The following is a 14,924-nucleotide window of genomic DNA, read 5'->3' as shown; positions in this document are numbered from 1 at the left end:
TCCTCCCTGGGGTCTCTCCACGCGGGATAACTGGAGGCCTCGGGGCAATGGGGCTGCCTGCCTGTTGGCTCTTTTGTGACCCAGCTCTCTCCAAGCCGCCACAGGGCGACCCTTGTGCTCACAGCAAGCTGGTCACAAACGTCACCCGTGTTCGAGGGGAAGGATGACGGCTCTACCTTGTAATGCTGCGTAGCGACCTCCAGGAGAGCACACAGCTGGGGGCGTTGAGAACTTGACCGCGTTGCCAATGTGACCTGACGGAGAAGGACGCCCAGGAAGGAACAAGAAACTGAGACCCCCAGTCCTGCCAGCCTCGAGGAACTGAGGCAAGAGTCCTGCCAATGGCCACCTGATCCTGGAAGTATACGGTCTCTGCTGAGCCTTCAGATGAGACCCTGGTTCCCGATGGAGACGTAGACAGCGGCTCGGTGAGAGACCCTGGGGTAGAGACCCCGATTCAGAGGTGCCTGAATCCTGGCCCACGGAGGCCACGAGATAATGAGCATGTGGTGCCTGAAACTCGGGGGTAGTTTGTGACACAGCAGTAGACGACTGGTATGCTTGGCCTTTGCTCCACGGGCAGAGGAAGCGAGCCCTTGGACCTTCCCCGTCAACAAACACCCTTATTTGAAGTGTGGTCTTTCTGGGGCCAGGTCTGCAGCATTTAGGTCGCTGATGGGGGTGGTCTGGACCACAGTCAGCGTGTTCAGCGGACATCCGCCTGGCACGGAGCACAGGTGAACCGACCAAGGATTTCTGCAGAAAGTCGTCTCTCCGCGAGGGAGGCGGTGAGCACAGGACGCCCATCGGCGGTGTGCTGGGAAACAGGCTTTGCAACAAACACCTCGAATAAAGGCTCACCCTCTCGGCAAACACACCTGAGTCCAGAGCGCGCTTTCTGGAAGACGCGGAACAAACAGCGTGGCCTCAGGGACCCGTGAGGACGTGCCAGCACAGGGCGCACCTCCCTCACTTTGAGGCTCCTGATGGTGTCACGAAGGACGATTTCCACGCCTGACTTCACTGCTAATGAACACTTCCGCTCTTAACTTGCCTACTCAACCGCAGGATGTACTAACAGTCCTTCCTGGGGGCAACTGTGGAAGAGGCTGCTGTTTGGAAGCCGCTCGGGGCACCAGATGTTTTCGCGGGCTACCCGTGAAAGGGAGGACCGAGCACAGGGTCTGCGATCAAAGCACTGGGCGTTTCCACACAAAGTAGAGAAGTTGCGTTACTTTCCTTGGCAGTCTTGTAGCGTTCGCTTAAGAAAACGTGCCTGGTGAGGGGCTATTTTTTTCCTTTAGTGCTGGTCTCTTCAAGAAAATACACAAAGAGAAGGTATCAGGAGCCCTAAAAATGATTCAAACTTTTTGATTCTAAGAAGCCACCTTAAGTGAAAAGAGAAGGAGATAAAGCTTTATGTGGACGGTAGTTTATTGCTGCGTTGTTTATAAAAAGAACAGTGGAAATGTCCAGAGACGTGGGTATGGCTATTGACGGGATGTTAAATCTATATGACAGAATATCGTGAGGCCGTTAAAACGTTGCTGAGGACAATTTAGTGTCAAGAGAAAATGTTTACAATAGAAATGAAAGTATCCTAAAACCTGTAGAGATTATGATACCAGATTTGTAAGATAAATAAACCGATTGCACATTTATTGTACGTATAAAACGCTGGGAGGAAATGAACCGACTTATTAGCACTGGGTTATCCTTGGGTGGCAGGGTACTGATATATTATTTAACGTTTTTTCCTTGCATAACTGTGCTTCACAAATACTCTATGAGGCGCCTGAGAGGCTCAGTCAGTCCAGCGTCCGACTCCTGGTTTCGGCTCAGGTCGTGATCATAGGGTCCTGAGCTTGAGCCCCCACATCGGTTTCTCTCTGTGCTGATGGTGCAGAGACTGCTTGGGATTCTCCCTCTCCCTCCCTCTCTGCCCCTTCCCTGCTCTCAAAATAAATAAATTTAAAAAATACTCTAAAAGGAGTATGTATTGTTTTTATATGCAGAAAACAATTAAAGAGTAATCCAGATGTCCGTGTAGAATGTCACACAGCATCATGTCCTTACACACGATCGCCACCGACTGTCACCCCATCTTCAGATCCTTCCTCATTGAAGACTGGGCCTAATCCTTTACGATTCAGACATCAATCCCGACGCGTGTGTTTCCCCCCCCCGGGGCAGCTCGCCGACACCAGCTGGGATCCTCGGGTGCCATGCGATCCTGACCCCATCCACCCAGAGGTGGCGTCAGATCCCCCCCCCCCCGCCCCCCGCTGTGAGGGGCTCCATCCCATAGGACTGTCCCTCCCCATTGCAGGTGCCGGTCACTGGTCCAGGCTATAAGCCCGAGGTTCCCGTGACCCCCTCCTTGGGCTCGACTGATTTGCTGGAGCAGCTCACAGAATGCAGAGAAAACCCTTACTGACCGGGTTAAAGGATGTTAATAACTCAGGGGCAACCACACTGAGGAGACACATGGGTGTCGGGAAGGAGGCACAGACCTTCATGCTCTCTCTGGGCACCACTCGCCCCGAGTGCCAGGGGCTCACCCACCTGCACCCTCTCTGACACCCTTTCTCTAGGGTTTTTCTAGAGGCCTCACTACAGACGTAAGGTTGATTAAGTCACTGGCCGCTGGTAATGCAACCTCCAGCCTGTCTGCCCTCCCGGGAGATGTTGGGGTGGTTTGGGGGGGTGACCTCGGTGCTTTCCAAAAGTCACTTCATTAACCCAGGAAAGACCACCTTTGTTCCTCTCGTCACTCGGGAAATTCTAAGGCTCTTAGGAGCTCTGTGCCGGGAACAGCGATGAAGACCGGATCCGCGTTTCTTACCAAGGGGCAAAACATCACACCCTCCGTGCAGAGGATGCGCACTTAGGAGGCAGCCTCTGATCACGTAGGGAGTTCAAGGGGAGGTGACGCCGCGCGGGACCTGAGCCTAGGTGGATGGAATGCCCGGGGGCCGGGAGGCCGGGCGAACCTTGGCGACAGGTCTCTGCGCCCAAGGCAGAACCGCAGGCTCAGGACCAGAGCCGCAGCTGCCCCCGCCAGGAGCTGCCAGACGGTCCTGACAGTCAAGGCGGGTGCCTCCAGCTTTCTGGGCCGAGGGTGTAAGAGCTCCGCCGAGCCGGGGTCAGTGCGGGCCCGCGCGGTGCGCGCTTACCTGTTGCGCGCACTGGGCGCCCGGCGCTGGCACAGCAGGGTGGCGGTGGTGTGCTTCCCGCCGCTGCCCGTCTCCTGCTTGACGTCCCACTGCCGGGGCTCGCTGGTCTGAGCGCCCAAGATGTTCACCCCCTTCTTCACCTTGGCTCTGCGGGCAGGAAGACAGGCGAGAGAGACCCACGGCATTAGTGACCCGGCCTCTGCAAACGTGCCTGAGCCCCACTGCGCTGCGATCGCCCGCTCCGCGTTCACGCGCACGTTCCCGTGGCAGGTGCAGAGACGGACCGAGGGCTCCAGAGGGGTCACGCCGGGGTGGGCGGAGACCGTGCAAGGCGGAGGGGCCATGGACTCCAGAACGGCGGATCCGGAGGCCCGGGTCGGTGGTGAGGGTAGGGGGGCCCTGGTTGTCCCCCCGGACACAGAGACGTCGCCCCATAAAGCGTTCAGGGGGACCGTCAGTCTGCCTCGGCCAGTTGTTCTCATTTGGTGGTTGTTGGGGAGGCTGGTGTCCTGCCAGAGGCAGGTGGCAAGGTCAGGAGACATTTCCGGTTGTCGCCACTGGGTGGGGGTGCGCTGCCTGGGTGGGGGGTAGAGGCCAAGGATGCAGTTTAACATCCTACAATGCCCGGCACGATCCCCACAACAGACTCATCAGTCCAGAGGGTCCATAGTGCTGGGGTTTCCCAGCTCACACCCTGGGTTCACCACTTTGTAGCTGTGTGGTCTGGGCCCAACCACACCCTCTCTGAGCCTCAGTTCACCCCCTACCCCCAAAATGGATCTGCTAATAAAGCGGAATGATGAAATGTCTTAATGCCTATAAAGAGATTAGAATAGGGTGAAGCATACAGCAAGCACTTAATAAGTGTCCATTATTGCTACACTTGCTCCCATGTAGCTGCCTCCTCCAGGCAGGCTGCCAACCCAAGTGCACTAAGTTAGGGCTTGAAACAAAGGAAGCCTTCCTCTCCGGGCCGACTCGGTCCCTCTGAACCTCAGTGCTCTCGTCGACATACCGAGGAGAAAAGTAGCAGATGGAACGCGACCGCCTGCCTGTCCTCTCCCCCAAATCCCGCTCATGGGAGAACGGAGGCCCACGAGGTGGGGAGGGGACACGCCCAGCTGCCACGGATTCTGGAACGGGAAAGAGGTCTGACGCGAGCAAATTTGGGAGCAGGATTTCCACTCGCGGCACCAGCGGTCGGTGGGAAAAGTAAGAGTCAGCGGGGATCACACCGGGGGAGCGGCCTGAGGACTCGGAGGCCCAGCCCCAAAGAGGGAGTGAATGCTCACACTGGTGTTCCTCCAAACAGCAAGCCAGGGTGCCTGGGCTCAGACCTCCCAACGGCCGTGTGCCCCCAATCACTTATAGGAGCAAACGGGAGCTACTGGGCACTGAGAAAAGTCTCTACGTGATTACAGACACCCAAACAGACAAACAGAAAAAAAAAAAAAGCAATCTATACAAAATAGAGCCAATATGGGAAAGACCATAATTAAAAAAAAAAACAACAACAATCATTCATATTCACAGGGAAATCAGACAATACTCCACAATCATGAAACAAAAACACAATGCTATTTAAAAACGTCCAGAAAAAAAAAAGAGCACTTGGAAATTAAAACTATTATAGCAGAAATATAAAGGCATAGACTGGCTGGCTGGTGGATAGAGGAGATTTGTCCTTAGAGACAGAAAGAGCAAACCCACACCCAGGCACAGCAGCGGCACATGTCGACAGTACGGGAGAGTGAGTTCCGCACTCCTCCAGAGAGACAGAAGCGTCAGAGACAAGCACGGATTCAGAACTCACGACAGCCGCTCTGGAAACCAAGAGACCATGGAAAATAGCCCAAAACTCAAAGGGGGAGTGATTCCCAACCTCGAATTCTATACCCAGCCTGATTCCGAAGACCATGTTTCCAGACATGCAAGCTCTCTGACAATTTACTTCCTACATCCTTGCTCAGAAAGCTACCTGGAGATGTGCTCCATCAAGCGAGGGAGAAACCCAGAAGGATGTCAGACGTCAGAGGCGCAGGAAACACGTGATCTCATGCACGACAGGTGCACAGAGGGAAGGCGGCCGCAGAGGACAGGGGGCCCCAGCAAGGAGGAGAATCTGGCGGCCTTGCCGTCCGGAAATGGACATTTTCCTAAGGAATCTGGTGGGGATGAACGCTCCGGGGGGAGATCCAGACAGTCAGCTAAGCGTTTGGGAATGAACGAGAGCTCAATATACAGAAAATGAAGGGAAGGAATAAAACCGGACCAGTTTTTAAATCTGAAGATAAGAAATCATCACTCAGAAGATGCCACGTGATCAGAATTTCATACTTGGCTTTACTGTGATTAGCACACATGCTTATAATATCTTAAACACCGAATATGGACCCAGACAAAATATGATTATTTTATTGGAAGGATGGAGGCATAGAAAGGAGTCCCCTTATGGGGGGGGAAGAGGTATATTTTATCCTTTGTTGTGAGAAATTTATAGGTATCGCCTAAACACACACACACACACACACACACACACCAAAGCAAGATGCATCAACGTCACTCTCCCCGTCAGCGATATGGATGCAAATACCAGGCAAAGTAAGAATTTTGCTTCTGGAAGGAAACAGAACACTGCAGTATTTTTTAAAAATAAGTTTTCATTTTAAAATAGTTTGATGCTTTGAGGTTACGAGGAAGTTGCAAAAACAACCGGGCAATCCTAGATTTCTCGTGAGCCCTTCGCCCCGCTACCCCGGTGACCACGTCTTACTGAATGCAGGCACACACCTTCCTTGGATCCCACCTGCTGTCAGGTGTGCTGGTCTCTCGGGGTGCTAGAAAAGGTATCTCTCGTGTACTTGCCAGCCAGACAGAATAGAGAACAACACAGAAAAGCCCGGAACACTCACGCCTGGCAAACACCCATCCGTTCTGTCACCACCATCTTGTCACTGGGAGCGTGTTACATACGGTTTTGACCGACAAACTCTGCAGAAAGATTGGACTCCTCAGGGTATATGCAGGGTTACAGCTTCTGAAAGTATCAGCAAGGCAAACACACACACACACACAGGTACATGCACACCTCTGCCCTGCTCACCGCCCCCCTCCAGGAGTGGAGGACGTAAATCCTCGTGAATAGTTGGGGAGCTACATCAACATAGCTGAGCAAACCTGGTTGCCAGCACTCAGTAAGCCACATCACCACTGTCAAAGTTCGGGTGTCCTGGTCAGCATCAGCCCCCAGAGCAGCAAGAGCAAATCAGCAGCATCAGGCACCTGCTGTTTAGAAACTTCTCCCAGGTCTTGCATTAAAATGATGTGCTGAGGGGCACCTCGGTGGCTCAGTCGGTGAAGCCTCCAACCTTGGCTCAGGTCGGGATCTCGCGGTTCGCGGGTTCGAGCCCCGCGTCGGGCTCTGGGCTGACGGCTCGGAGCCTGGAGCCCGCTTTGGATTCTGTGTCTCCCTCTCTCTCTGCCCCTCCCCAGCTTGCAATGTCCCTCTCTCTCTCTCAAAAATGAATAAACATTAAAAAAAAAAAAAAGAAAGAGTAGGGACGCTTGGGTGGCTCAGTCGGTTAAGTGTCTGACTTCGACTCAGGTCATGATCTCAGTGTTCATGGGTTCGAGCCCCACATCAGGCTCTGTGCTTATGGCTCAGAGCCTGGAGCCTGCTTCAGATTCTGTGTCTTCCTCCCTCTCTGCCCCTCCCCAGCTTGCAATCTGTCCCTCTCTCTCTCAAAAATGAATAAACATTAAAAAAAAATGTCTTTTTTAAATGATGTGTTGAACGCAACTGGTCACCTTGGCCACAAGGAGACTGGGGCGCACCTAAAGGACGGGCATTAGGACACATTAGCATGCAAAAGCCCCCCATTTGTCCTAAGACGGGGGAAATCAACGCCCCAATGGTCTCTTAGCACGGACACCCTCTACCTTTACTGCCCATAAGAAATGCCTCATGAAATGTGACTTTGCTTGAAATCGGGTTTTGCTGCATTTGGATTTTGCTCAAGACTCCAGGTTTCACTGAAGCTACAAATTGTTCTTTCCACTTAATAGTTCGCACAAATAGAAGGATTCTTGCTGACGGGCGCGGAGGCTGGTTTCATCTGTGCATGAGGTGGGCCATGAGCCCGAGCTGGGACGAAGGCACGGGCTTTCAGAGGTCGATTTTGCTAATTGGGCGTTTTCTGCGTGAGACCAGCGGGTGTGGCCCTCTCCCCCAAGGAGCAGGAGTGGAATTTGCGAGGAGGGAGGGCCTGTGGGAACGCGCGATGGGCAGGTGAGGACGCCTGGCTTCTCGGGGAGGAGCCTGGCACCAGAGAGGCCACGCCCACTCAGCATCCCGTGGTGAGGGAGCGGAGTCGCTGGAATGGACGTGGGGAAACCGGCTGGGCTGCGGGGCGGCCTCTGCTGGCGACCTTGGGCACGTCACTCCCTGCCCTCTCCTCCTTTTCATTCTCTGCCTAGGGGGTGGGGTCCCCTATGTGTGGCTCTGCTGTTGCCCGGGTCAGGAGGTGACTCTGGAGGCTGGGAGGCAGCGCCGCGGCACCTGCTTAACGTCGGCACGGGCGCCCCCGCAGGCAGCGTGCAGGGCGCTGAGCGCGTCATCACAGGCCCCGGGCACCCACCCGCCCTGGGGGATGCTTCCTGTGCGGTCTGGGCGCCCCTGAGCCGGCTCGTGCCACCCCCACGTGGCTGTTGTTTTTTAAGCTTATTTATTTTGAGAGACAGAAAGAGCATGAGCTGGGGAGGGGGTGGGGGGCAGAGAGAGGGAGAGAGAGAGAGAATCCCAAGCTGTGATGTCAGCGCAGAGCCCGACGCAGGACTCGAACTCACGATCCGCAAGATCCTGACCTGAGCTGAAACCCAGGGTGGGACGCTTCACCGACGGAGCCGCCTGGGCGGCCCCTCGTCCGCACACACGTTTGTGCTTGACGCTCCGTTCAGTCCACTCAGTCCTTGGCTGCTTAAAACCCAAATGTGTCCCCCCATCTTTTCAAAACGTCCTTGGCTCTGTTGTAACACAGGGATGATCAAGCGTTCCGTAAAGAAAATCGACGTTCGGTACAAATTCCGGACACAGGGAGCCTGATCTCTGTCCTCCGATGCGTCGAACTCGGGGTGCACCAGAATCCCCACGCGAGATGCTCTCTGTCTAGAAGATCCCCAAGCCACTGAGCTTCCAGAAGCCACTGGTATGGTTGCTGCTGGAATGAGCATGTGCGTGGCTTCAGGAGGGGGGTCGGGGGACGGGGGGCTGGGTACCACCTGGTCTGTGGCCCTGTAAGGCTGAGTTGGCTGAATCTGATCCCCAGAGTAAGTAAAAGAGGAAAGAATATAATTAGCTGCTATTATGGGTGGCCCTGTACTTCCGTCTAAATCCGTATGCTGAACTCTCAACCCCAGCGCTTTGGAACGGGACCTCACGGGCACAGAGGCAACCCCGTTCAAGGGTGGCTCCAGGGTGGGCCCCAAAGCAGCGGGACGGTGACCGCACGTCCCCCGAAGAAAGGGCAGCTTGTAGACAGACACCCTACGGGGACAACGCCATGTCAAGGTGAAGCCAGCCGTCCGCACACCGAGGAGAGGGGCCTGGGAAGGCTCTCCCTCAGAGCCCTCAGGAGGGACCTTGATTCTGGACTCCTGGCCTTCAAGAGCGAGACACAACACATCTGTCCTCTGAGCCACCACCCACAGTACTCCAGGTTTCACTGAAGCTACAAATTGTTCTTTCCACTTAATAGGGGTTTGCCCCAGCAAACCAACACAGCTGCCGACATTAAAATAAAACCAGGAGGGGGGCACCGGTGGAGCGTGGGACTCTTCATCTCAGGGTTGTGGGTTCCAGCCCCACGTTGGGTGCAGAGCTTACTCAAAACTACAATAAAAAGCTTCCATACAAAATTCTGGATTTGTGCTTTTAAGCCGCTGTGATGTTCGGTCATTCAGCAAGCAGTTAACCACTGTGCCACGTGGCCCCACGTGCCCAGCGCTGCTCTTGGGGACAAGAATCCCACGAGCCCACATGTCTTCCCTTGGAGAACTCACGTCCGGTTGGGAGAGACAGACGGTAAACCAGAATGTCCTACCTGACCTCAGGGTCTCTTTCGGAGGGAGCTGGCCAGGACAGAGCTACGGAGCGAGCAGCCTCTGAAACAGCCCACGTGGCCTGGCCCCTGCGAGGAGACGCGCGATGCAAAAAATGATGACGTCCGCAAACGAGCAGGGGAGCGACGTCCCAGTGGCCGTGGCTTCAGTGCCCCCCACCCGCCCCACGGGGGAGTAGCCTCCCGTTGTGTGCTCGTGGCGGCTCCTGCACGAGGGGCCGCGCTTTGCACGGGCCGTGTGCTGTGTATGAGGACGTGACACCCTGGTCGGTCACCCCGCCACGCGAATAAGTCTCATAAATCCACGTCCACAACCATTCCACCCGGGAACCTGACAAGTCCCATAAAGCTGACGTGGCAGGCAAAAGGGGCTTGAGGGGTTTTTTTGGTTCTTTCAAAGCACTTAAGGGAAAAGAGACATTTGTCTGAGATCCGGGTCTCCGAATAGCTATCTAACGGATATCGGTGCTGTCACTGCTGTCCTCATAATGTCACCGGGTCCGCGTGGCTACCCTGGTATCGTGGGCTGGTGCCGAGTGCAGGCTGGGTGTATGTGAAATATCTACCGGGGTTTCCCCAAATCCTACCCTCAAATACTGGACATAGTCATACACTCGCTGTGCTATCACCTATTTAATATTGTTCTAGAAACGCACTACCCCCTCCCTTTCTTTTTTGCTTTAGCAAAGTTCTTTCAGAAAAGGAACTCTGTAGCAAGCACAAATGGAAAAAACGAAAACAAAAAACAACTTCCGAAACGCGCATCAAACTAAACACACGACGGTAAAATTTTAAAGAGCCTGTACATGAATCTCATAAAATAACCTATCTTGCTACCGCTGTGCCTGTCACACTCAGGAAGCGTTGACATACATAGAGTTTAAGACTGCAGGGTTCTCCTTCACGCGTGGAGCTTTAATACAGGGTCTTTCAGAACCCGGAGGAAGGGGAAAGCCGAAGGATCCCGTGTCATGAGAGTGTCGCGAACGCTTCTGCCACGCTCTCTCGGTACCAGCGTGAGCTGGCTCCCGTCTGCCCGCCTCCCACCATCATCCCATTCCAGCGGGAGCCAGGGACTCCCTGACTGGGGGCAGCAGCCTTTCCGAGATGGGGCCCAGCTTCCTGCCCGCGCTGGTGGCGTCCTCTTGAATCATTCCTAGATTTCCTGTGGGGGCAGCCCTCTGCCCACCGACGGGAGGGGAGACCCCAGGAAACGAGGAACAGACTGGTTCCAAGAGGCGGACGGTGTCCCAGGGGTCATTGCTGCAGCTTCCGAAAGGAACTTGTGTGTGTGTGTGCATGTGTGTGTGTGCGTGTGTTTGTACACGTGCATGCATCTGTGTGAATTTGTGTGTGCATATATGTAGGCGTGTGCACACACACGTGTGCCTGTGCACGTGTGCATGTGTTTATGTGTGTGACAGGTATGCGCGTGCATGTGTGCACCTGTGTGAATTTGCGTGTGCCTATACGTGGGCACGCATGTGTGTGTATCCGCTGAAAGCCGGCTCCTTCTCCCGCGTGTAGGATTCCTCGCCTGTCACTGACGGAGACCACGGTCACCACCAGGGCATCTGAACAAGCACCCCTCACCTCTCAGTCTGCTGTGAAAACCGCGGGCTGTCAAATGTTTTCCCCCCGCTGAGTGGCTTGGGTTGTCTTCTGTTCAGCTTCTCAAACACTGACCCCTTTTGGCCATTACCTTCTGCTGCCTCACATCTGCCTTCGATATAGGGTGCAGAAGATAAAATGCATCGGCAACTCCACGAATGTTTGAGGTCCAGTCCAGGGCTCGGAGAACATGGGGGTTTCTTAAGCACGTTGCTACTTCAAGCTCCATTACGTCTTCCCCAACCCTGCTCCTCTGGTCCTGGGCAATGAGCTAATCTCTCTAGTTTTGCAAACTAGACACATGGGACGTCTGTTTGTAAAATAAATACCCATGTTCTGCTTTCACAGCTTTGCTCCTACAAACGCCCAAGTCTGCCTCCTCATGCCTACTGTTCTGGTCTTTGAAACTTCAGGCTGGTCGTCATGAGCCAGTGGTGTGCCAGCTCTTACATTTGGGGGGAGGATTTTGCAAGCTGGTTGTTAAAAGAGAGCGGTTGTTGAAATATACATTGTAGAAACTTACAAGGGAGTAACCTATATAAGAAAACAAAGACAACCAATAAACACTCAAAGCCCGTTCTTCCCTAATTATTCTACCAGTTTACAAAATCCAGTTCTCGTGAGGTTGTCCTTGTGTGTCTCTGAGGGGGACGTCCTGTACCATGCAGGGCCACCGCCCACCTGTACCCAACTGTGCGTTCACTGCTATCTCACCTCCATCTTGAAACTGGAGGTGGTGGGAGTATCTACACCAGAGAAATAGGGGAACACTGCACCTCAGGACCCTTCCCCTCAGAGTGCCAGCTGTGAGACACTGACCCGCACACCCCTGGTGGTGTCTGATGGGCCAGCACTGCATGGATGACTTATAGGGCAAATGTTCCCAAATAGGGCAAATGCACGCCAACGACTGCCTTATTCTCATCCAACCACCCTGGGCTGGGCAAGCCTCCAATATGCCTGCTGAGGATTCTCCACTTGTACAGCTGCTGGTCTATTCCTGCCCTTTGTTCTACTCTGTGCCCCAGGTGGCTGACTCGGGGGGCCGTTCACCCTCGCTCCAGGGAAGTCTGGCTAATGGGGACACAATACCAGATTGGAGGGCAGGGGAGAGGGAGGTTGGGCACCTGCCGGACTCCGTTCAGCAGCACGATGTGGTTAGCAGGTGTATTCCTGCATTGGGGTGGCCCCACCTCCAGGGCCCCAGCTCTCATGAGGCTCCAGCAAAGGAGGTGCCTTCCCAGCCCTTCAGGCCCAGGGGTGCCTCAACCTGCCTCTCTAAACAGTTCCTTCAATTACAAACAATTTTCCATTAAACTTAAAGTGTGCCTTCGGGGTGCCTGGGTGGCTCAGTCAGTTAGGCGTCCAACTTAGGATCAAGGCATGATCTCACGGTCTGTGGGTTCGAGCCCCGCATCGGGCTCTGTGCTGACAGCTCAGAGCCTGGAGCCTGTGTCTCCCTCTCTCTCTGTGTCTCCCTCTCTCTCTCTCTGCCCCTCCCTCGCTAGTGCTCTCTCTGTCTCAAAAATAAATAAATTTAAAAATATTTAAACTTGGAGTGTGCCTTTTGTCTGCCGCTGGCACCCCAGTGGGTGTGCTGGGATGTCTTCCATATGTGCTCCATCCGTCCTCAGTCCTGGCTTACTTCCTCCTCCTTGGCGGTGATATTACTCCCTTGGTCACGACAACAAAGAACTTTACCCATCCCTCAATGATGGCCGATGTCTTCATGTTTCTCCAGTTTCTTGGAGTTGGCCTCGCTTTGAGTCACCATAGACTCTATATCATAACAGATCATACACTCTTTCTTGGCATTTTGGTTATACGCTTGGGGCTGTGTCTTGACTACGTTTAGTGAACTATTATGGTTAAAATAATTCACCAGAGCCCAAACAGAAGGAAATATCATGACAAATGCCTCTCTGCCTAAAGAAAGTAGAGTTTGGCCCATGAACTTTCTTTGGTAGGTGGGCATGTGGCACTCAGTCTACCATGATGAAAAGTGGCATTAACTCAACTGTTCAGTAGCAAAAATTTCAAGCAAATACAGACAATCTAATACGTAGCCATCAGTCACATTCAATGACTGTCTACGTTGAGGTGACCTTGTTTCGACTGTGTACCTCAACGATTTTATGCTGAAGAACTTCAACCCAAAACTCAGGTAGCATGCTGCTTTACTCTCAAATACCTCAAGTTTTTTTTTTTTTTTTTAACACAATCACATTTCCATTATCATATCTAACAAAATTAATAAGTTCCTAATGTAAAAGTTTCCCTAATTATCTCAAGGATATTACTTGATATAATTGGATGGTTCCCATCAGAATCCAAACAAGGCCAACACAGAGCATTTGGTTGTTATGTTCTTAAGTCTTTTGTGTTCTGCGAATAGTGTCACTTCCCCTGTTCATTCGTGCAGTTGATACTTTTTGAAATACTAAGTCATTTGTCCCGTGATGTCCAGGCGCTGGTTTATGTGGCTGTGTCTTTGCCATTCGACTGGTTCTCCCCCGTCTTTCCTTTACTTCGGTTGTTGGATATCAAGTCGTTACACACATCAAGTGGTGTCGGCACAAATACCTTCTGAGCTGCGCTCTGTGTTTGTTGTTATCATGTACTGAGCTCGGGGGGTGGGGAGGCCAGCATCCGCTAAAGTGTCTTACGTAAGTATTTCTGGGATGAGTAGAGCTGTCGTAAATCAGTGCCACGCAGGGTGCGTCAGCCATGCCAGCTGGCCATCCGTTTGCCATGGCTCTGAGAAGAGGTATACTTCGGGAAAGGGCCAACACGTCAAGTGAACCTCGAGCTTTGGAATGAGAAGCCTTGCAGAGTCCCAGCAGGACGGAGCAAGTTTTCCTGACCCAGGCACAGGGCTGTCGTGATGTGTATGGTGGTGGGGGTTGGGGGGGGGGGGGTCCCGGCACCACCCGCTGTGAACTCTGTGCCCCACGTGTCACTCTGAGTGAGGCTCCCAGGCAGAGGGTCTCAGCCAGGGGAGAGGTGGTGACGTCTGGAGACGTGTGTGGGAGTCACGCCGGGAGAGGATACAGCCGGCGTCTAGTGGACAGAGGCCAAGGAGGGGCTGACCGCTGCCCCGTGCACAGGACAGCCCCCGCGACAGAGGATTGCCTGGCCCCAGCTCTCCACAGCGACGGACCGAGGAAGTCCACCCCATGGCAAAGCGCCCGGCCGGCGGAGTGGGCCTGGCACACAGCGGGCGTCCTGGTCCAATGGCCAGAACACCTCGTGTCTTGTGTGTGCTCCCCCAAGACACTCTACCTGCGTCTGTCGCTCTGAGATTACTGCACTGTGACCCCACGTGTGCGGACAGTAAAGGGTTTTTATGACCTCATCTTATCCATTTAAAAGAGTATGCTGGCACAGGGCTAATTTAATTATGGGAGAATAAACCATCAGGAGGAGAGCCCATGCGGCGGGCCAGGCGAGAGGCTCTGCAGGGACCGCGGTGAGCGAGGACCCAGCGTCCCAGAAGGGGGCCTCACCTGGCTATGTCTCAGTGCCCACCAGCAGAGGACAAAACCAAACTCTTCCTGCCGCCTCCACCCACTAGCTCCTGTGCGAGCAGGGAAACAGCCATCTAGACAGTGCTCTGCTGTGTCTGTGTTTGTGAGACTGTCCAAAAACACACAGCTGACATTTACCACTAAAATTCCTGTATCAGCCAGGCTGCCTGCTAAGCGTTTTCCATGTGTTACTTAACAAACAAAACCCTTCGTAAGTCACCAGGGAAATGCAAATTGGAACAACAATGAGGTATCACCCTCTACCTACCAGAATGGCCAAAATCCAAAACACTGACAACACCAGATGCTGGCGAGGATGTGGAGTAATGGAAACGCTCATTCATTGCTGGCGGGAATGCAAAACGGCGTAAACACTTTGGAAGACAGTTTGGCAGTTTCTTGCAAAACGAAACATATTCTTGCCATATGATCCAGCAATCACACTCCTTGGTATTTACCCAAAGGAGTTGAAACGTATGTCCACATAAAACCCT

The 14,924-nt window shown here is 53.5% G+C and overlaps 1 protein-coding gene across 1 annotated transcript in view; it reads right to left on the bottom strand.

The window, feature by feature from the left end:
• TMEM132C (transmembrane protein 132C) overlaps nt 1-6,093 on the bottom strand; it is a 114,622-nt gene extending 108,529 nt beyond the window's left edge. The window contains exons 1-2 of the mRNA XM_040444100.1: nt 5,950-6,093; nt 3,177-3,323 (exon numbers count right to left, since the gene is read on the bottom strand). The gene's annotated coding sequence lies outside the window, so the exon portion shown is untranslated. The remainder of the gene's footprint in view (nt 1-3,176; nt 3,324-5,949) is intronic.
• Between the last annotated feature and the right edge of the window lie 8,831 nt (nt 6,094-14,924).

This window comes from Herpailurus yagouaroundi, unplaced genomic scaffold (assembly GCF_014898765.1).
Source record: "Herpailurus yagouaroundi ecotype Mexico unplaced genomic scaffold, PumYag 191, whole genome shotgun sequence".
In the NCBI taxonomy this organism is placed as follows: Eukaryota; Metazoa; Chordata; class Mammalia; order Carnivora; family Felidae; genus Herpailurus; species Herpailurus yagouaroundi.
The sequence above is the reverse complement of the archived record's forward strand: the minus strand, read 5'-3'. Positions and strand labels throughout refer to the sequence as shown.